The 27,040-nt window shown below is 42.4% G+C and overlaps 1 protein-coding gene and 1 pseudogene across 5 annotated transcripts in view; one reads left to right on the forward strand and one right to left on the reverse strand.

Annotated features, from left to right (window-relative positions):
* Positions 1-27,040, forward strand: part of Map3k13 (mitogen-activated protein kinase kinase kinase 13) — a 147,315-nt gene that overhangs the window by 52,584 nt on the left and 67,691 nt on the right. For 2 of the 5 annotated variants that reach the window (XM_029470558.1, XM_029470560.1), the window contains exon 2: positions 67-194. The exons of 2 other annotated variants lie outside the window; for them this stretch is intronic. The gene's annotated coding sequence lies outside the window, so the exon portion shown is untranslated. Of the gene's footprint in view, positions 1-66; positions 195-8,191; positions 8,921-27,040 lie in introns of those variants that run through there. One more of the 5 variants, XM_029470556.1, reaches the window with a different exon arrangement.
* On the reverse strand, positions 2,435-2,965 carry LOC110311271 (annotated as a pseudogene).

Raw genomic sequence — 27,040 nt, forward strand, 5'->3', positions numbered from 1 at the left:
ATGTTTGCACTCCTTTGCTCCAGAGGCATCCATTCTGCTAGGACTTTCTCTTTTGTTACTTTGTAGATTTCAGATGGCCCACAGCAGCTTGACTATGATTTGCCTCGTGCTCCAGCAGCAGACGTGTGATTTTACCAGCCACAGATAGTTTCTGCGATTGTGTGACATTTGGAATTCTGGAGAATTCTCAGAAGGTATTTAAAGGCTAGAGCACCAAGAAGTTTGTGGATGGTTGGTTGGTTGCTGTTGGTTGTTGTTGGTTGCCGTTGGTCACAGTTTGTTAAGTAGCCCTATGCAAGAATAAATTAGATATTCTGACAGCAAAGATGAAACTTGTCCCAAGGAGCTCGACATTGTTCATCAGCAGGACGTCGTCTAATAATAACATCACCCCCTTTCCTTTCTATTTCTCCTAGCTAGTGTTGGGGGTTGAAAAGTGAAAAAAGGGTAGAGAAGGGTGGGAGAAAGAAGAACCCATGAAGTAGCAAAAGACGGCTACAGAAACCTCTGTGTGTGGTTTCCAGGGTATCTGTACACTGCCGAGTCCTCTTCTCGCACACTTAGCTCTGTTCTTGCCATCTCGTACTTAAGTTACCTGCCAAGCTTTAATCCTCAGCCATATTGAGATTAGATCAGAACTTATGGAGTCATTTGGGCAGAAGTAATTTTTAGCCACCAGCAGTTTCTATCTGTTACTAAAACAGACAGGTCTCCCTTATTTTGGCATAGTGACTGAATGTGACAGGAAACCAAGAGCTTTTCCATTGTGGCTTGTTACTTGGTTGTAAGTATATTGTCTGAACATAGCATCAATTATACTATGGAGTGAATATTAAAATAATCTTTCTTGAGAGATTTTTGCACACTGTCCTCTTTGCTCCGCTATTGTTGTTAACTGTAAAGTGAGGGCAGTAGTACTAATTGTGACTCTACACAGTAACAGCCTATTTGTGGAGAGTTGTATAAACACATTTTTATAACTGAGTCCATACTTCCTTGATTCAGTGTTTGTGTCTTATAATCTGTAAGACTTCTATTTCTTTCTTTTCTTTTTTTGAAGTATTTGTACACTATGATCTCACCAGAAGGATGCTTTTAAATATTTTTGAGCCAGAGTGTCATGGAGCCTGAGCTAGCCTCAAACTCACTCCGTAGTCAAGAATGACAATCAACTTCTGAGCCTCCTGTGTCACTTCCCAAGTGTGCACGTGTGCAGCCCCACACCTAATGCACTGTGCCCTTACACATGGAAAGTCCTAATATGTGCTTCAGCAGTGTTGTACCTGGTGTGGGCACCTCAGCACAGCTGTCCCTGTTGTCATCTGCCTATTTTCTCCAATCCTTCCCCTGTACAGACCAGCTCTACTCTACCCTCCTATCATAACTGACTGTAACCACCCTGCTCAGAATGATCATTCTATTAGATAAGAAAGAGTTATTCCAGGCCCTTGCTAAGAGGGTGGCAGTGAGACTGGGAGTGGTAGAGCACACAGCTGCTTAAGGATAGGGCGTGCTTATGTAGGGACCAGCCATTGTTCCCACTACAAAAGACAAGCAAATCCCAAGAGTAGTCTTGACTAGGAAGAGCGGCTCTCAGCCTCCCTTCCCCTTACCTCGAATTCTCAGAGCTCTTGCTGAGGCTCAATCCGAGCATTTTTGGTTCTCACATATTTCCTCAGTAGACTGATGCTTCCCCCTAAGGCACACAAGGCATCGTTTTCAAAGGATCTGCTCTAACCAAGGACAGCGAAGAGCACCACTCTAAGATAACCTGGTCTCAGCTGGGACTTCTCAGTCCCCAGGTGGCTGAAGAGACAGAGCTATGGGAGCTTTTTCAGCTGTAACAGAGGAGACGTTACTGGGATGCTAAGGACCAATGTGCTTTGCCCTGTAAATCTCATGCTGGGAAGACTTTTCTTGTCCCAAATTTCTAATATGTTCCAACCTCAACATATTTCTGGCCACATTAACTTAGCAGTGAAGTTTCTTGCCTTATCAAAATTCCTCGACGCTAGAAACTGGCCTTTTCACTGCTGGATTTCCACTTTGTAAAATTCACCATTAAGGGCTGGTGTGTAGCTCGCCCAGTGGCACAAGGTTACCCAGCATGAACAAGGCTTAAGTACCAGCATCACAAGAATAAAGAAGTTCCTCTGTAAGTTTTACTCCTCTGCAGGGCAGTGGGAAAGGCTATGAACAGATTAAAAGTCCAGTTTTCACTGTGCTACAGAATGCAGACACAGCTAATGAACCGATCTCATCAGGGCCTTCCTTTCTTACATATAATATAGAACTAATGTCAACCTATCTACAAACTCTGTGAACTGTAAAGTACATTGGAATATTATTTACAAATATTGTCTTGAACCATAGTTGTTCCCAATTATTATTTTTTATCAGATAATCTGTTATTGAAATATTTTCTTGTTGCTTCTTAACTAGCTGGGCACTCCACTGCACCACTGTTGATATCATCGATGATGTCATGAGGGTGGCAGCCATCCATATTGCAGCCCACAGACTGTGCGGTACCCAGGATCTCCTTGATAGTTCCAGAATGTTCTCTAGCCAAAGACCAGTGTCTCATCTGCCGGGCAATGTTGACAATCTCATCAAATGTAATGTTCCCACTGTGTTTAATGTTCTTCCGCTTCGTCCTGTCTCTCGGTGGCGCCTTGAGGGCTTTGATGACCAGGGCAGAGGCAGAGGGCACCACCTCAGTCTGGGCCTGTCTGTTCTGGATGCTCAGTTTCACTGTAACCCTGAGACCTTTCCAGTCACCAGTCGCCTTGGCAATGTCATCGCCAACTTTCTTTGGAGACAGACCCAGAGGACCGATCTTAGGGGCCAAGGTGGATGTGGCTGCGACCTCGCCTCCAGTGCACCTCAAGTACACGACTTTGATCTCGTTGGGGTTGAACTTGGGCGGCATGGTGGAGACGGCTGATGTCAGATGAACCCAGATTCGGGACCCAATTAATTTTTTTAATAACAGCAACACTTCCATTTATTTATTTATTTATTTATTTTTATTTATTTATTTATACGAGTACACTGTAGCTGTCTTCAGACACACCAGAAGAGGGCATCGGATCCCATTACAGATGGTTGTGAGCCACTGTGTGGTTGCTGGGAATTGAACTCAGAACCTCTGGAAGAACAGTCAGTGCTCTTAACTGCTGAGCTGTCTCTCCAGCCCATGTTCCCATTTTTTTTTTTTTTTTTTTTTTGCTAGAATCTAGAAACCTGGAACCCTAAAAGATCACAATGTAAGAAGATACTGTGACACACAAGGTGTGACATATAAATGGAACACAAAGAATAACAAGCGCTGTGGATGCGGCTGGGGAGCAGAGTGCCTGCTTAGAATAGTCTGTTCCCGTGACTGCAGAATGAGTAAATGAATGAACGAGTAAACGACAAGAAATAGACACATGTTAAACGTATATATTGTCAAATAGTAACGTGTAAAGCTATTTATTTATTTATTTATTTATTTATTTATTTATTATATGTAAGTACACTGTAGCTGGCTTCAGACGCACCAGAAGAGGGCATCAGATCTCATTATGGGTGGTTGTAAGCCACCATGTAGTTGCTGGGATTTGAACTTCAGACCTTCGAAAGAGCAGTCGGGTGCTCTTACCCACTGAGCCATCTCACCAGCCCCGTGTAAAGCTTTTTACACTGTGACCCCAGAGGAAGAAATATAATTTGTGTGACACCCTAGCGCACATACATAAGACAGATGTTTGGTGTCAAACATTGAGCATTGTTGTTTTTAGTGCTTCTTTAAAAATATTTAAAAGTGTCAGCAAGAGAGAAGGCTCAGTGCCCTTGTAAAGGACCTGAATCTAGTTCCTAGCATCAATGTCAGAAGCTTAGAGCTAGCTTCGAGTAACTCGGGGATCAATGTCTCTGGCCTCCCCGGTCTCTTACACTCATGTGTTCATACCAACACACAGACACATAGCTTGAATTAAAAACAGAAATCAAAATATTTAAAAGTGTTATACAGTAATTTAAAAATATGTAACACCTTTGGTGACTACGTATGTAAATTTTACCCCCCCCCTTTTTTTTTTACTGTTCTTATTAAGGTAAGCTAGACATACAAGAAACTACACACACTTAAAAATGCAATTAGATGTGTTTTTAACATCCACCTGTGAAATCATCACCAACATGAAGGTGATGAGCATAAACATTACACAGGAGTTCTGTGGAGCACTGCCATTTCGTTCTCCCTAGCTGCCATGCTTCTCCCTAGCTGACAGCCACTGAATGGCTTCTCTCTTCCTAGGACTTTATAGCACGTGAATGATAAAGGAAGCTAGGAGTGCATGCCTGTAACCCATCTCCTGGGAAGTAGAAGCAGTAACTAACTCAGTTCAGCCTCTACCACATGGAGGACAGTCTGGGCTATGAGATTCTGACTCGGAACAGTAACAACAGAACAGTCATATAAAGAATTTGCTGTTTTATTTTGCTTCTTTTACTCTTTCAGGTATGTTGTAAAACATCCAAATTGCAGTATATGTGACTAGCACGTTTCTCATGGTTACTGAACATAGCAGTTATTTCTTGTTGGGCATTTCTATTTGTACTAAGGTTGTGTGTGTGTGTGTGTGTGTGTGTGTGTGTGTGTTGCATCTCCAGGTATGGTGGTCTCAGAAACCCTAGCACTGTAGAGTTGGGGGAGACGGAGTAGGTATGCAGCAGACACAAGCAGTTGTCTGGGACTTTCTGGCCATCCAGTCTAGCAGATTCTGCGCTCTAGATTCAGGGAGAGACCCTGCCTCAAATAATAAGGTGGCAAGTCACTGAGGAAGACATACGCACAGGCATACAAACATGCACAGAGAAAATATGGCTGTTTTAGCAGTTTTGTGACTGAAGATGTTCTCTCAAAAATACCCAGCAGATACTCATTGTGTCGTGTTGGGCCTCCACATACTGCTTGCTCCATCACAAGCAGCTCTGTCTTAAATCTATGGGACCAGTGGGGAGAGAGAGAGAGAGAAAGATGTGTGTGTGTGTGTGTGTGTGTGTGTGTGTATGAGAAAGTGAATCTAATAAGATTATCATTTTCCAAACAATAATAACATTATTTCTTTAAAACAAAGTATATGACTCTTTTAACATTAATATTTTGGGTGCATCTTTTTTTCTTCAAAATAAATATACAGAGTATATGACTCTTTTAAGGTTAATATTTTGGGTGCATTTGAGGGGAGGAGCTGGAGTTTTAGAGTTGGGTAAAGCACATGGTTTAAGCTTGTTAAAAAGATGAAGTTAGAAGGTTGCCTTGTGACATGGGGAGAGAGGCTTCAGTCATGTCTGTTAGATGCTCTGTCCTGTTGTGGGGGAATCCATCTTTGCAGTTGTTTGTCCTTAGTAAAAGAATTCAGGTCTCTGCTCATGTTGTCCTTAGGGCTAGTATCCTAATTTTTAAAAATGTCCCCGGTAGTGTTACAAGGATTCTGAGGCTGAGTATGATCATTTGTGTTGGCTGGCTTATGCCACGTGTCTGTCCTTTGTCACTAGCCATGACCAAAGACATGAGGTAGCCAGACTTGTGCCTCTGCTTGCTTTTGAACCCTAAGTGGTGTTCATCTGAATCACATAGGTTGAAAATAGAAGGAGAGATAGTTCCTTCAAAATGGGGACAGGAAGAGGGCAAACCTAAATGGAAAAGGTGGGTGTCTGCTCCCACTTGTTCTCATCCTCTTTGAGCCTGAGTGAGACTGTCACCTTGTGCCTAGCTTCCCCTCGCCTTGGACTTACGATCCTCTTGCTTCCACTTCCCAAAAGCTGGAGCTAGAGACACACATGACCAGACCCGAGTGGCTAAGCAGAATTGAGTTTAGTTCTATTCTTCACACTGGTCTTCAGGCAGTAACTGTCCCGTTCTTTGTAGCTGTCCCCAGTCCTCACCCTGTGTCTAGAAGACAGGTGAGCTTGGCGGTGCTGTGCAGATGGAAACCGGTTCATTCTGCTCTTTTGTGTGTAAAGCATTTTCACTAAGTTCTATGCGGTATTTTTAGACCTCTAAAAGCTTGGTTATGGCACGTCACCATAATTTGTATTATGGATTACGTATTTTGAGGTTGCTAAATATTTGATCAATTGAGAAACCACTTGCTCCAATGAGTTTGCATTATCAGTTGGGATTCCTACATATTTTACTAATAAGCATGCTTTTGGCAGGGAGGATGCATTGAATCTCCATTATGCCATTAAGGTTTGTCTAGCTAGGATATAGCATTCAAAACATTTCTCTTTTACAGCTGCGTTGCTGTTTTATTATCCTTTGAAAAACTATTACAGAGTTCCAATCCAGTTAACTAATGTTACTCTTCTAATACTTGATAACACTACTGGGGACATTTTAAAAATTAGGATACTAGCTCTAAAGATACAAGCAGAGACCTGACAAACACAGCAAATGCACAGCTCTGCAGATGATGAAGGGGTTTCTCTTATCATGAAGATGATTGGAGAATTTACCTACATGAGATTTTTATATCTTTAACATTCATAAATATGTATTTAGTACTAAAATTTTATTCATAATGATTTGAAGAACTTATGAACAACATACATACCCTGGGAGGAATCTGAGTCTACATGTATCAATTTTTGAAGTAACTATACTCTGCTGCTTCTTTTTTTTTTTCTAAAATTTTTTATCAAATGTAGCCACTGAGTCTTATTCTTAGGACCTGCCTTAGTTTTTAGCTTTATAACAAGCCCTTTTTCTTAACACACAAACACACTTCTCACAAAGAACAAACACTAAAACAGCTCATATTTTTATAGCAAAAAGCATACCTTGATTTCTACATTTAGATTTGTATGGATTTTTAAAATGTTCATAGGAAAAAAAGGACCAGAATTCTCTTCTGGTCGTTACTGAACCTGAAAGGGTTCATTTGGTTCTCAAAGGAGCTCACTCATCTTTTGTTTTTCCTTTAAGGTTTATTTATTTTATGTATATGAGTACACTATTACAGTCTTCAGATACACCAGAAGAGGCATCAGATCCCATTACAGATGTTTGTGAGCCACCATGTGGTTGCTGGGAATTGAACTCAGGACCTCTGGAAGGGCAGTCAGTGCTCTTAACCACCGAGCCATCTCTCCAGCCCCATGTGTACTTTTAATACATATAGCCTGGTGTGCTGGTTCACCAACCTTATTGACAGAGAGTCCAGAGAATGAGTATGGATATTCTTCATCTTCTTCCCATTCAATGATTCTGAAGTAAGCTTGGTGTCATGGGTATTTGGCATAGCCTTTGGGGTGCACACAGGGTCTGCTAGCACCATTTCTAGACAATATTAGCCATGAACAATCCTAACTTACATAGATAAGCAAGCTTGTTTGGTTCATTTTTCCCACAGTAATAGTCTGCAACCTTCTTTATAGTGTTGATTCTCAATGCCATCAGTAGTCTGTCCCTCACATAAAACAGTAGTGGAAAGTCTCAGAACAACGCTGTCCCTTTTCTCTGCCTTACATGGCATCTCCATGAGAAGGTCCCTCGTGAAGGCTCCCAGCCACAAGACATTTCACAACAGCGACCTTACAGTAAACACTTCTGTTCTTTCTTCAGTTCAAGGATTTGAGGCCATCTTACAAATACACAAATGATGGTCAATGCTTGGGAAGTAGTGGTAATTGTAAAGCAACATGTTAGGGAGAAGATAGTTGCACTAGCTTCTACTTTGGTATAACATTTAAAAACTTAAAGAGTAAAGAATTGTTATGAGCCCATTTGGTGATTGCACACAGCTGTTTTCACTGCTAAGATTTTATACTGAGGTATATCTTTTGCTTCAAGATTCACTAGGAGTCCGTTTAGAGCCTTGTCTTAATTGAATATCAGACATTGAATAAAATCAATGAGGGAATGCTGTCCCTTATTTAAATCTAACTGTAAATTACCCTTCTCCTCCCACTTTTGCTACATCATAAAGGTTAGGAACATGTTGGGATAGAAGCAATACAGCTTATGTAATTCCATCTTAGAAAACCGTATACAGCCGGGCGTGGTGGCGCACGCCTTTAATCCCAGCACTCGGGAGGCAGAGGCAGGTGGATTTCTGAGTTCGAGGCCAGCCTGGTCTACAAAGTGAGTTCCAGGACAGCCAGGGCTATACAGAGAAACCCTGTCTCGAAAAACCAGAAAACCGTATACACCCATGCTCTGTTATTTTGTTGTTTCAAATTGTGTTGTGGGGTGTGTGCTTGCTGATCTGACACCAATCTTAAGAACGAATTCTCTGACTTTGATTTCTTTTTCATTGCATTAGGCATGTTACTAAACATCAAGACAGGGTTAAAGGAAATCGCTCTAATAGCTTTAGTGAATAAAAAATATTTTACCTTTGGGAGCATTGATCCTTCTAAACTTCCACTTTGACTCCTTCATTCAATAGCAAGAACAATGTGTTTATGGTTGTCACAGTGCGCTTGAGTTCTCTCTCTCTCTCTCTCTCTCTCTCTCTCTCTCTCTCTCTCTCTGCATTGTGGCTCTGCTGGTCTGTGATAGATGTCTGATTGGCGGGCTCTGTTTATTCTGTGACCAGATTCTTTCTAAAAGAGGGCTGGCCATACCTGCCTGAAGCCTATTGGCTGGGTATACTCTGGGCCCTCCCTCTCCCTCCCCCCAACCTTTTCCTTCACAGCACACACAGCCACTAAGTCTGTGCGGAATCCTAAACCAGCCCAATTTACATCCATTCATGAATGTGTGACGTCAGCAAGCTTTGAGCTCCTTTGCGGTGGGCCAGAGGATTGTGTGGGTAGAATCCCCTCCCCCTTATTTTTCCAATTCTACAAGGCTCTTTAGATTAACCTTCCATCTTTTTAAAGCAAGAAAATGGAACAGCATGTGTAGGAATTCTTCATTGTTGTGAGTATTACACTCTTTTCCTGTTTCGTCAGCATGTATCTCACAAGGACAGATGGGGAATTTATTTGTGCTTTAAGCTTATTAGAAAACGGATATTACTGAGGGAGACCCAAGGTGAAAGAGACAGCAAAAGCCCGTAGGAAACCTGAATAACCCCCACCCCACAATCCCGGCACAGCTCAGCTACTGACAGCTGGTTATTTCTTCGCTTGTCTGCCTGCTAGACGTGGACATTTTTTGATTACGGTTCTGCACGTTACCTTTGGATGCTTGCTTGGTTTGTCTTAAAGGGAGATTCAGTTCCCTTTCAGGGGATGTGGATGTGTTGTGGGGGAGCCTGGGAGAATACCAGGAAGGAGCTGCAGAAAGTGGGGCTGGCGAGACCGAGGCGAGGAGCAGGCTCTTGCCCGGCACTTGTCTCCTGTGCTGCTGTCCTCTCTGCCATGTCTCACCCTTCACCTTGCCTTTGTTTCTTAGTCGTGGAGCCGTCAATATCTCGTGTTTGCAATATGGGAAGATAAATACATCTTGTATGACCATTTTTCAAAAACCTTTATGGTGAGAGCACTTGGGATATATTTGTATATATTTGCTGCCATTTTTTACATATTATTTTTATACTAGAATATCTGTAGTGAAGACTAAACAGGAATTATCCTTAAATTGTAAGGATATATTTTTAAAGATTGCTAATGAAGTTACATCTTCCCATGCTCCAAAGCTGTACTGTAAAGAAATGTAACTGAGTAGTTCTCTAAGGTGAACTTGCAGTTGAAGAGTTTATGTCACTGTGTTTTGGAAATAGAGAGAAGTTCTGATGTCTTCCACATGTGAAATTGGTGTGATAATTTGTTCATAGTTTTAACCGGAAGTACCTGGGGTTGTTTTCCAATGCTTAGGTTTATTTTGAAGAAAGATGTGACATTCAAGAGAACAGATACAGCACTGTCCTATTCTGTCCAGGGTGGTTCCTGGACACAGGTGACCTAACTGCACTTCCCAACTTTGAGCAACTGATGTGCTGCTCTGAGACGTGCCTTTGATTTTTCTTTTTTTGGAGGGGGGAGGGGAGGGGGAGGGGGAGAGGGAGAGGGAGAGGGAAACATGCACCATTATTTCTTGTCACTCAACCATGTCTTAGTCACTTTGTGTAATCAATGCTTTGTTTTGAGTTTTTCTCCTAAGCAGAGGTTCTAAGTTGTGGTCCCCATTTTCAGGTCATTCCTTGGTGGATTATTTTGGAGGAAGGGTTATTCTTAATCTTCCCAATGAACATCTATTTTGTAAAAAATTATTACACCTAAAGCTGAAATACTATATTTTCTTTCTCAAATTAACCTTGGGTGCTGTCATTTTGGTTTTGTTTTCTTTTTTTTCTGTGTATTTTCATGCCCTAGAGCTGCAGAAGGGAACCCTCTACCTACTGCCCAGACAATGGTAGTTTTTTTTTTAAGATTTATTTTTTTTATTTTATGTATATATGAGTATACTGTAGCTACACAGATGGTTATGAGCCTTCATGAGGTTGTTGGGAATTAAATTTAGGACCCCACTTGCTCCTGTCCAAAGATTTATTTATTAATATATATTAATACACTGTAGCTGTCTTCAGACACTCCAGAAGAAGGCGTCAGATCTCATTACAGATGGTTGTGATCCACCATGTGGTTGCTGGGATTTGAACTCAGGACCTTTGGAAGAGCAGTCAGTGTTCTTACTCACTGAGGCATCTCTCCAGCTGGACAATGGTAGTTTTATGTTTTGTTAAACATATTCAATATTATTTTAGATACAATATCTCAATATAGTGCATTTTTCTATTCTGTGTCCTTCCAATTCTGTGTTGAAAGCATTTCCAAAGATACATTAAATTGCTGAAGTCTACCAGAAGACCAACTTTTTAACCTTTTAAAAATTTAAGTTTATGTATTCAAAGGCATTTTGATAAATGTTCATTAGATCCCACCTTTATGCATAGTTTATTAAATCAGAGCTTTATTTCCAGGAAAGAAATTTAGCTTGCACATAAATTGAGTGAAGTAAAACTGTCCCCCTGTGGCAGAGTGGATCTAGAACCCACTGTCCCCGCTGGTGCCCGTATTCCAGATTATATTTATTTTCATGTATATTGTACTTGTGGGATAAAACAATAACTCTTAATTGTTTGATATCAAACAATAAAATACTGTGTATCAGCGATTATCAACAGATGCCTTTCTGTCTAAAAATTGAAACTACTCCAGGAGTAGGAATTAATTTATTTAGGAAACAAAGTTAATCAGACCAAAGCCAAGTCCTGGGTTGCTGGTGTCGGAGTAGTCCCCAAGGGCAAGAGGCCACATCCATGGATGTGTTCACAGCAGCCAGCAGTGGGTGGCAGAACCTGCAGCTTGGTTTGTGCTGTCTTCCCCTGTGTGCCACTGCTCACTAGCCACATGAGGAGCACATGTGACCCAAGCGAGCCAAGATGATCAACTCCCCCCAGTGTGCAGCCTGATACTTATATTCTTTGTTCAAATTAAAGATCATTGCCTAGGAACACTGCTGACTGAAGAGGAAAAAAGTTATTCCAAGGACATCACACTCCATGCTCCTGCTATGTCAGTTATTATTCAGGGAAAAAAAGGGATGAGCCAAGGTTTTAGAAAATGCAATTTTCACTCCCAAGAAATCTAGAAGGTAAATTAGACATTGACTCTAACATTAGAATTCACTACACAATTTTCCTTTCTCCCTCCCCTTCTCTTTTCCATCCTTCCTCTTTTCTTTTTCACTATTGGGTAATTTTCTGGTATGCTCACCATGACCACAGTCAACTTTAGAATATTTTCACTATCACACACACACAAAAAAAAAGCAACCACACACTCATTAGCAGGCCATGCTCACTTCTCAATGCCCTCAGCACTCGGCAAACACCAATCAACCTCCCTTCTTACGTCTTTTTGCTTATTCTGGGCATTTCTTATAGATGAAGTCACATGATGTGTGATCCTTTGTAATCAGCTTTCCTCACTTTTTCCAAAGTTCATCCTTGATTTGCATAGCATGTACCAGTACTTCATCTCTTTATGTTGCCAAATAATATGTAAGCGTACATAGTTAAATCACCACACTTCTCCACTCATCCGTGCACATGGGCTAATTCTACTTTTAGGTACTAGGAATCCCCCTGCTCTTTATATCCACGTACAGGTTTTTGCTTATCTTTCCACTTTTCTTGGGATAGAAATGGTGGGTCATATGGTAACTGTACAGTGAACATTTGAGGAGATGCTGAACTGCTTTCTAAGTTGGCAGCACATTCCCATCAGCAACACACAAGAGTTCAAACCTCTCCAAGTCCTGGGAAGCGGCAGCCATTACCTGTCATGTCCTGACCATGCCCTAGTCATCTGAAATTGCATCTCCTTGTGCCTTTGTTGACATCTCCATAGGGGATGAGGGTGTCGAGCATCTTTGATGTGTCTACTGATCATGTGTATATCTTCTTTAGAGAAATGTTTGTTCAGACCCTTTGCATATATTAAAAATTAACTACTTATGTTTTTATTATTGATTTATGAGAGTTCTTTCTGTTCTCTGGATACAGGCTGTGCAGAGCTCAGTGACTTGCAACTATTTTCTCATAAGCCATGGATGGTCTTTTTCTTGGTGTCAAGTATGAAAGACCAAGTTTTTATGAAGTTCAGTTTCTCTTTCCTTATTTGTGCTTTTGACGTTATATCAAGGGCAGTGTTTCCTGACAAGGTCATTAAGGTCCATCCCTATGTTTGCATCTAAACTGTTTATATTTTTAGCTCAAAGTTTAATTAAGTTTTCAATATGCCATGAGAAAGGGATTCAATGTCACTTTAGAATATGGATATCCAGTTGTTCCGGGACTGTTGTTTTAAAATGGATACTCTTTCTCTTTTGGCATTCTGTCAGGGAACTTTCAGAAACAAAACACTGCTGCATGTGATGGCCTACCCTTGGAATCCTACTGGGGAGGTAGAGGCAGAGAAGTGAGGTGTTCAAGGCCACCCTTAACCACAGAGTGAGTTTGAGGTCAGCCATAGCTGCATGAGAGCCTGTCTCATAAACACCACAATGGGAAGACCTGATATAATGCTTCCATCGTGGACACTCAGATAGAACTGGCCAGTCACAGTCTAGTCACCTGTGCTTTGAAGGCTCCTATACTGTCACATGTGGACAGGGTTGGAAACTATCTGTGTGGTCATTTGGGGGTCAATCTTGGGAAAGGAGAGAAGTCTTGGGTAAGGACAGAAGATGAATGACAACAGAATTCTGACATGCAAAGGAGGAAAGAACGCACTTAAGGTTACTCACACCAGAAAGCAGGGGCTCTTACCCACCATAAAGGGGAGACATTGTCACAGGGGCGTGTGAGCCTTTATTTAGCACTTTGTACGTGCTTATAAACCTCTTCAGAGCTTTTGTGTATATTATTTCATTTAAATATAATCCTCATAATACAAAGTACATATTATTCTCACTTTGCAGCTGAGACAAAAGGCTGCTGACTCAACCAAAGATACCAGAGAATATATGTAAGGCTCAATTTTCAAATTCAGTTTTCATGCCTAATCTTTCTTTTGTGTGCTGCGGATTTTGAATTGGGTAGTACTGTGAATTTTTATTGATCTAATCTAGCATGAGTTACAGGCCTTTTCTACTATTGCTTTAGGCTGGACAAAGAGTAAAATAAGCAATTGTGGAAATATACGGTTGAGGAGTTGGCACAGCAGGTGCAGTGGGAGGTAAGAGGGTGGAGTTAAAGAGGGTCATCATGCTGTAGATGATGACCAGGCTGCTGGGCTAGCTGTAAGGCAAGTCTGAAGAGGAGCCAGGGCTCACATGCTGGGCTGGAGAGGATGATAAAGTGGGTGTAGAGAAACCACGATAGAAAAGAATGGGCCAAGTTGGATTGGCAGGCATAGCAGTGCTGTCTTGCTTTATTTATTTATTTATTTATTTATTTATTTATTTAATCAACACATATTTAGTGACTGACCGTCTAGTATGTATCTTGGGCACTAATATGAGGCAGAACATAGAGGAGACAAAAAGACTTGCCCTTTTGGGGCTCACTTTATCTCAATAGAAGGAAACAAGCGGCAAACAAGTAACTCACTTTGATACATGTTTCCAAGGAGGAAAATAAGCACGGCACAGATTAGAGAGAGGTGGGCTGAGGGAAAGGAAAAGAAGTGTCTTTTCTAGGTGAATTGGTTTCTTTTTTTCAGATATTAACTCCTCAGAAACGTTAAAGAACCAATAAACATTGGCTAAGTCAGAAGGGAAAGAGAAAGGGGAGGTGGAAGGAGAGGAGGCTGGCTGCCCTGAGCTGGATGGAACCCTCCGTTCATCATTTTGTACCCAGTGTCCAGCATCCCATAAACACAAAGTCTGCTGTTTCATTGGGGGAGGTGCTGGTGCTTCCTCAGCAGGGAGGGAGAGAGAGAGAGAGAGAGAGAGAGAGAGAGAGAGAGAGAGAGAGAGAGAGAGAGAGAGAGTTAGTTCTCATAGCATCACCCCTGGGGATCAGTGCAGCAGGCCATGGTTAATGAGGGTGGGTGATCCCAGATGGATTAGGCAGAGGGGCAGAGGTTGAGGCAGTTGGACCCACACTTAAGCTTCTTTTGGTTTCTACACATTTGTCTGAGTTTCACATGAATACTACCTTGAAACATTCACCTGCCTTTTATCTCAATAGCTATTTATATTAAAGTACTTTTTAAAAATAAGAAAAATCAGTTTATCGTAAAGAACTTGCATATAAAGACATGATGCAGCTAAGTGAAGTTAAGCAAGTGCTTGTCCTGACCCAGAGTCTGGATGTTCTGTGAATTTCTGTGCAGCTAGAGTAGCCATTCTGAAGCTGTAGAACGTTGCTTTGGATATTACACTTTCGCTACCAATTACATTTTTATGTCCTTATCTACCCAAAAAAGAAAGAGAGAGAAAAGAAAAATCCCATGACAGAGTTAAAACTAGAAAAACTATTAGCTTTCCATCCCCTCTCACAACTCATGTGTTCTTTATAAGGTGGACTTTTAAAAATAAGCTTGCCTTTTTGCCTTATCTGTGGTAAGACACAAAGTCACGATGTAGGAAGAACTGAGCATGTAAAAGGCCTGCATGGGGTCTGACCATTCTCAGCGATGCATTTGCTGTCCTGGTGGCTTTTTTCCTCCGTGTTCATCTTAATCCATGAGATAAATGGGCAGAGCGTTTACAGAGTCAGATGGTGCTCTAATTCTGACAGTGTAGGAACCTGGCTGTGATGGCCATCATCAAACAGGCAAATGACCATTTTAAGGCATTCTGCTTAAAATTCCACTTCACTCTAGACCTTTCACATGACTTGAATAGCACTTCCACAGGAGGAGGCTGCAGCTGGTAGGCAGTGTTGAGCGTCTCAGGTGGAGCAAGGCAAAGAGAGTCAGTTAACCTCAGACCTGCCCAGGACTTCCTTCTAAACCAGTGGATCAACCTACCTAATGCTCATTTAGCTCACGGTGGTTTCCGAATCTCAGGGGAGCTGTGATGACCTTAAACTGCTGCTCCTCCATCACCCAGGTGCTGGGACTGCATGTGCCTGTTCCATGCCAGGCTGTGCTATCTAGTCTTAACAGCTGGAAGGATTTTGTGTGTCGACTCCTTTTAATACCAATACTTTTCTGTGTGACAGCGTGATAAAAAGCTGTCTTCTTTCAAAACCCAATTGTGTGTTGCAGGGCAACCCCCAGAGAGTGCCCAAGAGCCAATTTTAATTGTTTAAAAATGCTAAGGGAAAACAATGTAGGGCTCTCTGCAGACACACACTGGTTGTCTCCAGCGACTTCCTGGCCTGGGCAGCGATGGAACTGGCAATTCTAAGGCAATTTGGTGAAACTATGGCTTCAGAAAGGATAAAGAAGCAAAAGACTGAGTTGGTTGTGGTGAAGGACTGAGGGAATGGCTGAGGATGAAGGAGACATGGAGAACAGAGGCCAAGGAAAGGGTTGGCTGAATCAAGGAGGAGGTGGCAGCTAGGAGAGCAGTTCTCACCTGAAACTAGGGGAAGTCGCTCTGGATCCAGACTAAGAAAGATTCTATTTTAGAGTCCTAAAGGGGACTGTCACAGTTGCTATTGCTAAAGAGGGATCAATTTGCAAAATAAGTCCACTGAGGCTTCTTATTACCCCCAGGCACGGTGCCTGCATTGTGAGCTGCTGGCAGGCCTGCCATTAATGGGATACATCAGACTATCTGCAGGCGTGGATAGCCGCGGGTAATTGAGTCTAGTGAGATAAAGTGCCAGGGAGCAGAACACAAGCCGGGGTTGCATTTTCCAGAGAAAATAATCTCTGATCTGGAGCAAGAGTAAGCAATTCACTAATCACACGGCAGCCATTCGCCAGATCACAACAAGCTTACGTGCACATGCATACTGAAGAGAGACGTCTGCACCACACCTATGGCTCGTCCCATCATGACTTCCAGACCTCAGCTATGGGCTCCCTTTCATTTTGTTGGACAGAGCAGCTTCTGGGAAATGCCCACATGACAGTGCAGCTGGTGAGACCCCAGAGCCAATAGGAAGACAGATTTCACCATTTTGCTGTGTTCTCCCTACCCCCTCCTTCCTTTCTCTTGCCATTTTGAGTAGAATCCCTTCCATCTGTTCTTATCTATGAAAAAAAAAATAACTGAACATTTGCTTTATATTGCTTGAGCTGATTTTTGAAGCTATGCCTTTAAGTACTCTCAGAGACCTCAGAATCAGATTAGGTTTCTTGGAGAAAAAAATACAATCGTGTGGCTTTTCTGGCTTTTGCCACGATTTTGGTCATTCAGGATTTTTTTTTTTCAATCACCATTTCCTGCTATTCTTTGAGCACAGAGTTACTCAGGAAGGTGGAGGTGGGTATCACTTGAGTGAGAAGCCATCCTGGGAGACATAAGGAAATGTACTGCCCCAGCTCAGAAACAAGGATGGGTGCTGGGGATATTGTTCAGTCAGTAGAGTGCTTGCCCAGCTTGCATGAAGCCCAGGTTCCAGCCCTGTAAACTAGTGTGATGGCATATAATCCCAGCACTGGAGAGGGACAGGCAAGAAGATGAGTTCTTGGGGTCCGGGGCGGGAGTGGTATCTATATTGGCTAAGGTTGTGTGTGTGTGTGTGTGTGTGTTGCTTAGTATTAAATCAAAGGCCTTGTGTATGCTAGACAAATTCTTGTCACTGAACCACATCCCCAGCTTATGTAAGATTTCTTTCCACTGAATCTTACACCATTGATAAAAGGTTTCAGTATGTTTCATTCCTGCTAACTATTTCAAAGTCCATGGGATGATTTTGAAAGCAAAGCAAAGAGCATCCACTGAGGTTCTAAATGCTCTGGACCAGCTGGTGCTATCAAGAACGTCAACAGTGCTGAAAAGAAGGGGCCAGTGCCAGCTGCTTGCTGGGCCTCTCCGGAAGTCACCATCGGGCTCTTATTCTGTTGATATACTTAGAACTGCTGATGATCCGGGAGCTGGGAACTGTGCAAGCTTTAAAGGCAAGTGAGCCAAGCATGGAGTGGTCAGCTTAGGCTCCGTATGCTAACAATGGCAGAGTAACCAGCTCCCCTCTGGTCTGTTTGGAGCCCATTGTACCAACAGCTGCAGCTGGCATGACAGGCCATAAAGAAGCAGGACAGAAAAGCCTAGGGGCTCTTCTTTTTATGGAAATGCAATGCATATCCAGATAAGGTACTCAGTGGGGAGATAAGCTGTAGTCTAGTTAGGCTAGTGATAAGGTTCGTTGGCACACAGACATAAGGACCAAAGTTCAAATCCACAGCACCCACAAAACACCTTTAATCCCAGTGTTTGGGACGTGGAGACAGGAGATCCCTGGCAAGCTGACTAGCTAGACTACCTGAAGCTATGAGCTCTGGATTGAATATTAAGATCCTGCCTCAGCCAAGTGCACTGACAACACCCTTAATTCCAGCACTTGGGAAGTAGAGGTAAGCAGATCTCTTGTGAGTTCCTGGCCAGCCAAGGAACTACCTGATTTAATATCTAAGGTGGGATGAGCTGACTGAGGAGGGTACCTATTGTCATCCACACAAAATAAAAACAGGAAAGGAAGTGAGGGAGATGACAGGAGAACCTCAGTGTCACTGCAGAACTAAGCAGGTCACAGGAGAGACCTGAGACACACCAAAGCAGCGTCTATGCGGGAGGCTACCTTACATCAAAGCCTTCTCAGGCTCATGAGTAATATGAATTTATAATGGTGAGTTACCCTAAAATAGCCTATCCCCAGAAATTCTACTATGCCGAGGGATCATGCATTTGAGTAAACCGTGTTCTGAGCTGGATTCTGTGCGAGCTTCTAAGAAGTATCTGGTTTTTTCCTCCAGTAGCATTAGCCAGGGATTTGTCAGAGACCAGGAAAACATCGAAAAGGCTAAAGAAAAGAAAGTACTTTTCCTAGAAAATCCCTCAGATTATCTTCCTGTATATAATTGTAAAATATCATTGATGAAACAAATAGTAGTAAGCTTTTCAGTTACTATGTGGTAGTTTCTCTCCTGGCATATGCCCAGGTAAGAAGAAATAAACACACTTTGTTCTCTTCTGTTTCTCAGTTGACCCCTCCATATTTACCTGCACCTGCTGGAGACAGACCTACTCAATCCAGTCAGCTTGGCCTAGCTCCACAGTGAGACGATTTCTTTGACAGTTATAAGCCACTTGCCCTGCTCTTTCGCCCACAAGTGTGCGTTAGCCCCTTCACAGCATTGGTTCTGCCGGAGTCTTACCATGAACCAGCCAGAGCAGTGCTTCACCAATGTCTCCTAGAGTCCAATATCCTCAGCTTCACTGGGGAACTGGTCAGAAATGCAAATTCCAGACCTACTCCACTTGTGCCATCAGAAATGCTGGCAGCAGGTCCCGGAATCTGTGTTTAACAAGTTGGCTAGTGGAGACTGGTGCGTGCTGAAGTCAGAATCCTTGGTTTACAGCAAAGCCCAGATTTTTAATGTGCATAGGAATTGATGGGAATTTTGTTTAAAACCAGATTCTGGATACTTGGTTTGGCAGCTGCCTAAGTGGCCCCCAAGTGATGCTGATGCTGATGCTGCCAATCAGTAGCAAAACACTGAAGTCTGGATTTGGGATGCCACTCCTCTCAAAGACCCATGTGTTAAAAAGGCTTGGTGCTATTGCAAGAGGTGGCACTTGTAAAATGTGGGGCTAGGTGACAGGTTTAGGACATTTGAAAGCATTTCCTTGGGATTATAGAGGCAGTCTGGCCCTTTCTCAGGAGGTGAGCTGAGTTGCTTGTTCTACCACACACTCCAGCTGTGGTGGTCTCACTCACCACAGGCCCCAAAGCAACGGCTAATTGATCATGGACTGAACCTTTGAGCCAGAGTGAACCTTGTCTCTTTATAAGTTCATTATCTCAAACATTTGTTACAGTTACAGAAATCCGAAAAATACATATGGATCTGGAAGAAATATTATGGGCTGCTCCGAGAACTAGAAGAGTTAAGTAGGCGTCATTAAAGCTTAAGTCTCCTACTAGCTCCCAAGGGAATGCGCTCCCTGAAGGATTTTTATAAACATTGATCACAACTACATTCTAAAAAAGAAAGAAAAACAAAATAGCTTAATTGCCCAATAATTGGAAAATACAGTGACTCCCCCTTCACAAATACTCTGTTTATAAACTTACTTGTCAAGTACAGTTTATTCTTAGGCCAAATCAATTTGCCTGGTACTCTTATGATTGTGTTCACAGATAAGCACGGCGTAGCAAACGTCTGAGTGTGTGACACACTCTGAGCCAATGCGGGACAGAGGGAAGCTCTGCATTCTTATTTAGGCTCCCTGCTGTGGGCACATGTCTTCCTGGTACAATTACTCATGAATCAGAACTCATACCCTTCTGTGAGAATGACCCAGTCTCACACGAGATGTGTCAATCGTCCCTAAAGGTCTCACCTTACAATACCATACTTGGGTAATCACATTCCAGCCTGAGTTTGTCAGCTCTCAGGCCCATGTTGTGGCAGACCACCAAGGCTGGGGTGTGTGGGGGAGCAAGCTCCTCACCTCCTCCCAGTGTACAATGCTAATGACCTAAACCTCTCAGATAGCCAACATCTCAACATCAGGGCTTTAGGGTAGTACCCCAGACCTGTTGGTAAACAGAGTTACAAGGGATGACCAAAGAAAGAGAGACACTTGAGGTTATAAGGAGGCTTTTACGTCAGCGGGGGAACAGTCTCAGATGGAATGAACCCTGAGCAGCTTTGCAGAAGGGCATTTATTGATCGTTACGCAAATGTTATTTTCAGAATAAATCAAGTTTCTCATACCAGAGCCTCTGATCTAATGTGTGTGCTATCTTAAAAAAACACATGGCCCACACACTTCTGTCATCATGGTGCAACATGTGTGCAGTATTGTGTAGTGCTCAATAGTGCAAGAATTCCAGGTTTGCCAGGAATGTCCTGTAACTGAAGTCATATGAAGGCCATAAAGCCCCTTCTGAAATACGGTTCCACAAGTCTCAGAAAACAATCACCAATCCGATACAAAACATTTCCTTGGAGCTTAGGCGGGCCTAAGAGAAATCGAAACACTCTGGTGTCCGTGTCAGACACAATGGCTTTACTAATTTTCCCACTGCGCAGACCAAAACTATAGTGCCTCATAAAATATCTATTTTCAGGAAACTATAAAATGTTAAGTAAGCACTATGAGTCATTGGACCATGGATTTAATGTTAATTGATTAACAACATAAATGTACATGTTTCATTTTAATTTTATGGTGTGTAAGCAGAAATATAGGTAAAACAAGATTTGGAGCCATGAATAGGAAACCTGAACATGTGACCAGAGGCTCATAGAAGCCTTACCCTTTGTCTGTCCAGGAGCAAAGGTTCAGAGTTCACTAATCCAGTCTTCAAAGAGGCCTCGTATAGCGTAGCCATGTCAGAGGAGAAGAATGAGCAGCCAACTGTACAGTCCATGCTACATTTAGAAATGACAGGGCATGCATGCAGCTGTATGAAAAGTGTTGTTGGAGTCACGAGACACAGGAGGGGTTTTCAAGTATAGCATTGCTATTAGACTTAATTTTTCATGTAGGGAAATTGGAAGAAGTATACCCAGAATCTGAGAGGTTATTTGCTTTTCCGTGTTGCTGTTCTTTTAACGTGTGTTACCTCCTCGTTGCTGTAGAGGTATTGTGAGGCGCCTCTTCTCACCTCCTGGGCTGCAGAGGCCGCGAGCTCTGCAGGAGGACCTTGTGCTCAGTAACAGAAGAGCACATCCTCTCATTCAACCAAGTAAAAGTTGCTCCAAGCGACGATGTGACAATCCCAGAGGCATCTAGCGCTCCAGGCGTTAGGCAGCGGCAGAGCGTGTGATCAGTGGCTTTCCTGGGCTGTGCTTTGTGAGGGAGTGGTTTTGCCCAACAGCTTTGACTTCTTCTAAATCTCCCCACTTGTCAACATGGTTGACAATCTGGTCTCTGAAGTCAGACAGATGAGAGGTGGGTCCTGATGCTTTTGCTATTTGCTATGGGTCTCGTGTAAATTGTCAAACAACTCTAAATTTCTCTTATGCATATAGATATAGTAGGCATGATCGTGGAGGCAAGCGAGGGTTCGGTCAGATGGAGACCACGCACAGTGCAGAGTGCACACTGAGCCCGAGTGGACAGCAGCTGCTCCTTTTTCTTTGTTTATTGTAATGTGTGCTGTGTAGGAGACTGCCAGCTGTTACAGGGCGCATTTTAAGAAAAAAGAATAGAAAGAAAAGGAGGATAGATAGAAACAGGAAAGGAAGGGGTAAAAGGATTATGTCCCAAAGATTCACAGCTTGCTGGGAGACAGTCACATACACTGGAGTGTAATAGAGTATAATATAATACTGACTCTCTGACAGTTGGTCTTTAGACCAGAAAAGTGAGGGCCCCAAAATAGTTCATTTGTCTGAGTTGTGTATCTGTATTTATTAGATTAGGATTTAAAATTGAAAAAAAAAAAAACACCTTAAAATGTTAATTAGTAACATTTTAAGTGTATTACAATAAGTAATACACTTTTTACTAACACAAAGATTATCTTTTTTAAAAACAACAACTGTTTTCCCACCTTTCAAGCCTTCTTTCGAAAGGTGGTTAGCATGGTGAAGAGGTTTTCCTGTTTCCTCAGTGTCTGACTTAATACATGATGGTTAGCCACTGCCTTAATCTGTTGTAACAGAAGCTGGCCTGTAGTGGCTTCTGGGACAGTCACTACTTAGAATGAGAAAAGAGGTGGGGGGAAGAATGCTTGGACATTATGAAAACAGTCTCCCCCCACAGACCCCTGCCAGGTCTGGGATCCCATGTCCCCAGAGCTGCAGGTATCAGATCCCCTGCAGCTGAAGCTGCAAGAAGCCGTGGGCCACCAGCTGTGGGTGGTGGGAACCAAACTCCAACCTCAGGTCCTCTGCAAGGACAGCATAGCTTACGTATGGCCTCGCCATCTCTCAGCCTTCATCCTTGTCCTCTGCATTGAAAGCATAGCTTATATATGGCCATGCCATCTCTCAGCCTTCATCCTTAGCTTTATAGAATGAGTGTCTTCTATGGCACTTAAGATTTGGAGTTTGTTTGTTTGTTTGTTTGTTTGTTTTTTCCTTTCTGGTACCTGTGCCAGCAGCACAATTCTGCACACCCTAACCGGTCCAAAGTTCCTGTCAGTAGAAACTAGGTTCTGCAGTATCAAGGCAAAAGAAATTCTTCCCTTAAGTACCTCACAGAAGTGACGGCATGTGTGATTTATCCCTTTGTGCCTGGCTTCCTTCATTTAACATAATACATCCAAAGTTCACCCACACAGTGTTCTACAATTTCCCCCTTTTAAGCCTAATAATAAGGATGGGATTTTGTTTGTTAAGGATACAGTTTATCTGGGCATGGCACATCATGCCCATAATCTCAGCATTTAGGAGACTCAGACAAAGGGCTGCCAGGAGATTGAGAACAGCCTGGGCCTCATAGTGAGTTCAAAACCAGACTAAGCTATGGGGAGCCTCTGTCTAAAATAAATAAGTAAAATTTATAAGCACAGCACCCAAAGAAATAGCAGTGAACTAAAAGTGAATGTGAGCTATAGGATTTTTAAAAAGGAGAATTGGCTTATCATTATACACTGCCTCACGCCTTATTACAAAGTTTCTGATTTCAAAGATTTTTCTAAAACTCACAATATTGAGCTGGTATGGAATGAATAAGGTGAGGGCACTTCCATGGTGAGCCTGAAGACCCAAGTTCAAATCCTAGGACTCCTACAATATGTCCTCTAACTATACACACCCCACTAAAAAAAAAAATTCTCACTCTTTTCTCCATTAATGGATATGGCAAATAGAATCTTTGACACTGCTATTTTGAGTGTGCCAGTTATAGGTTCATGTGTTGGAAGCTCTGTCTCCAGTATGGTGGTGTTTGTGTAGTGGCACCCTTGAGAGGTGGGGCCTCGTGGGAGGGTACTGCCCTTAGGAGGAATTGGCTTATTTCTCTTGAGAACTGCTTGTTAGAGACACAGCAGACCTGGCCCTGTGCTTCCTACCATACCATGTGCTCTCTTGCATAAAATTATTTTATTGCTACTTCATAACTGTAATTTTGCTACTGTTATGAATCATAATGTAAATATCTGATATGCAGGGTGTCTGATATGTGATCCCCAGAGGGACTGCTTAAGAACCACTGATCTAACGTGAGCTTTACAGCAGAGCTTTACAGAGATTCTCAAAACTCCAGAATTATGAGCTACATAAACCTCTTAGTTGTGTGGCACCTAGCCTCAGGTATTTTATCACAGTAAAGTAAGATGTCTGAGCACATTCCTGGCTTTTAGCCAAAAAAGGAACCATTTATTTTTCTTTGGAGTATTTTCAACTTAAACTTCCTATTCAATTTGTACTTCTTGTTCTTATCATTTATCCTCTGAAGAGGTATCCCTGACTGCTTTTATGAAACTTGGCCAATGACCAATTTGGCTTTTACCAAATGTATGGGGATGTCAGGAGAGGTAGTCATGGTCCCCCTGCAGTGGAGGTATAGAAAAGACCCTATCAATGGTTTTCTTCATATAGCTTTCAGGTGTGGGGGAAAATGGAAATCCTTGACTGGTGCCCAGAGAAAGGTGAGGGAGGAGTGGAGGTGAGAGTGAGCAGGGAACCAGGAGAAAACAGACAGAGGCTCTTAAGAGGTTCCACATCAAAGTCCATGAGGTCTCTTGATAATGTCACAAGCATTGGTCTATTTAGTCCACCTCATTTTCTCTTTTCCCTCTAAGCTTGACTTGAGAGTGATAAACCCAAGAGGTTCTTTCACAAACTTTGATAGCGGTTGGAGTGTCTAAAATCACAATGTGAGGTTCCTCTAGAAAGGCAGAGAGGAGATATTTAATGATCATTTGATTCTTCCGTTAAAACAATAGTCTATGTCTATGGGCAAACACTGGAATGGTGGATTAAGCCATGGTCTAAAGTCTTCTATCTGGACAGCATCTCTATCAAGAAGAAAATCTGTCTCCACCCAGCAGAAAAGAGCGATGACACAGTGTTCTTCTCAAAGCAGTTTATTCAGGAACCTTTCAACATGCAAGCAGGAATCTCCCTCTAGCCCCCAATCGCAATCCCTTATATAACGCCTCAACCACACCCCATCAGCCCAGTCCACGTAATCTCAGTTCATTGGCCTTCATCAAATGGCCTGATCTTGTGTCATGGTGTGCCTGCGCAGCTCTCACGATGGACATGGCTTATTTTCAGGTGTATGAGGAAGTCAGGTGCAAGTCATAAGACTTGGCTGCAGTCCCAGGCACCATCTTGGGACTACTGCCACACCCGCTCCCCACAAAAATCATTAGAGAGATATAGTGCTCTAAATAATATTGAATTTGAGGTTAAGTCTGTTATGTAGGGAACTCGAGCCCTTGGACTGTTAAATAAACATAACAATAATCTTTGGTTATGTTTTCCTGCTGGGTATTTAAGACCATGTATTTAACCAAAATTAATAGTTTTCCTGTTTTATTGCCAAAGCTAGTTGAGAATCTGTTTGCCGGGAGTCACTTGGCTAGGGGTGGGGGTCAGACCTCTGGCTCCTCTGGCCTTCCTTTTGTCAGTAGTTCTGTCTGTGTAAGGTAAGTCAGAGGTCTTCTTTAACTGTGGATTTTCTTGGAAGTACTGAAGACACAGGTTAGAGTCCACCCAGGTCTCCATGGCCTCTCTAAACAAGAGAACCAATAATGTCCCCATAAGATATTTGGAGATGTGTTCCACAATTTCCTGGGGTCTTCTTGACCATGGAGGGGGTCTTAGTCAATATTTTGTTGCTGTGAAAAGACACCATGACCACTGCAACTCTTATAACAGAAAGTATTTAATTGGGGCTTGCTTACAGGTTCAAAGGTTTAGTCCATTATCATCGTATTAGGGAGAATGGTAGTGTACAAGCTGACATGGTGCTGGAAAAGGAGCGGAGAGAGAAAGACATTGGACCTGGCCTAGGCCCTTGAAACCTCAAAGCCCACACCCAGTGACTCACTTCCTCCAACAAGGCCACATCTCCCCTAACAAAAACACATCTCCTAATCCTTCTCAAGTAGTGCCACTCCCTGATGACTCAGCATCCAAATAGATGAGCCTATGGGGTCCGTTTCTATTCAGACTACCACTGAGGGCAAGGGGCAAAAGACTCTTTCAATCCCTCTTGACTAATTTAACATTGGCCTCCACATATAGTTATGAGACACTTAGGTCAGTTCATTAGCCTGTTTCTTTTAGCTACCACATAATCCCTAGACAAAGCTTGGCAAAACCAAACACTTTTAAATAGTCTTTGATGAGATGTACATTTTTATTTTTTAAGTCAGTCTTTGTTACCAAAGGCAGATCAATAACTCTAGCAATTTAATTGGAAGTTTGATTGAACTTTGACCTTAGGCATTTTTAGGAACTTAGACCTTTGTAACTCGCACAGCCTCTCTAGCTTTCATGGTCATTCTGGAAGCATACATCCATCTTCACCCTCAGATGCAGAGTCTTATTTATTAAAACTATTTTTGGGGTTTCCTCATTTTGACATTTTTTAGTACTGTTTTTTTTTTTCTTAATAACATGAATCACTGTCACATTAACAAATACATTACCATCTGTTGTGAGGACTTAGTCTATGGAAGATAAACAGCCTTCATTCATCCTCCGAGGTTCCAAAGACAAACCAAAGGTCCCGGTGCCACACCCTTCCTGAGGAGCCAGGGGGGCTGGGGGCTTGGAGGGCATGGTCAAGGTATTACTCACAGCAATGCGACCCAAAGCAGTCGCACTGGAGAGTCTTCACCAGCGTGGGCAGTGAATTTCCCATAGCCACATAGGTGGAGCCCCAGCTCCTTATTTCTTGATACATTTAGGCTATTTCATGTCCTTTACAGTATTTGACTTTTCTCTTCCTGGTAGTCTAGCCTTTCCTTGTTTCTAATTCAGCTTTTAAAATATTATAATTCAATATTGTTATTGGGTTCTTTTAAAAGATATATTTCCTGAAATTCCATATCAGTATTTTCTTCTTCTCCCGTTTGTAGAAGATATAAGCGAATGCATTGAGATTATAAGCAGATGCACTCTTCCAGATTTGCCTGACAAGTTCATAGGTCTCCCTAGACAGCTCAGTGGCTAAGCGTGCCTGATGCCAAGGCTGACAACCTGAGATGGGTACCCAAGACTTCCTTAGTGGAAGGAGGAAACTGATGCCTGCAAGTTGTCCTGACCTCTAAACACGACATGTGCGTGTACATACACAATACATACATACATACATACATACATACATACATACATACATGTAATTCCAAATTCAAGTCGTGTAAAGGATTTAAGGAGTATGTTACTAAACCTCACTAAATCTCAATTTTCTTCCAAGAAACATCAATACTACCTGCCATGCACACCTCACACGGCTATTCTGAAACTCAAATGAAATTAAAAATCTATGAAATGACTTTGGAAACACAGCAGTATAGAGATTTAAAATAATGACCATTTTCACTTGAAGCTC

This window comes from Mus caroli, chromosome 16 (genome assembly GCF_900094665.2).
Source record: "Mus caroli chromosome 16, CAROLI_EIJ_v1.1, whole genome shotgun sequence".
In the NCBI taxonomy this organism is placed as follows: domain Eukaryota; kingdom Metazoa; phylum Chordata; class Mammalia; order Rodentia; family Muridae; genus Mus; species Mus caroli.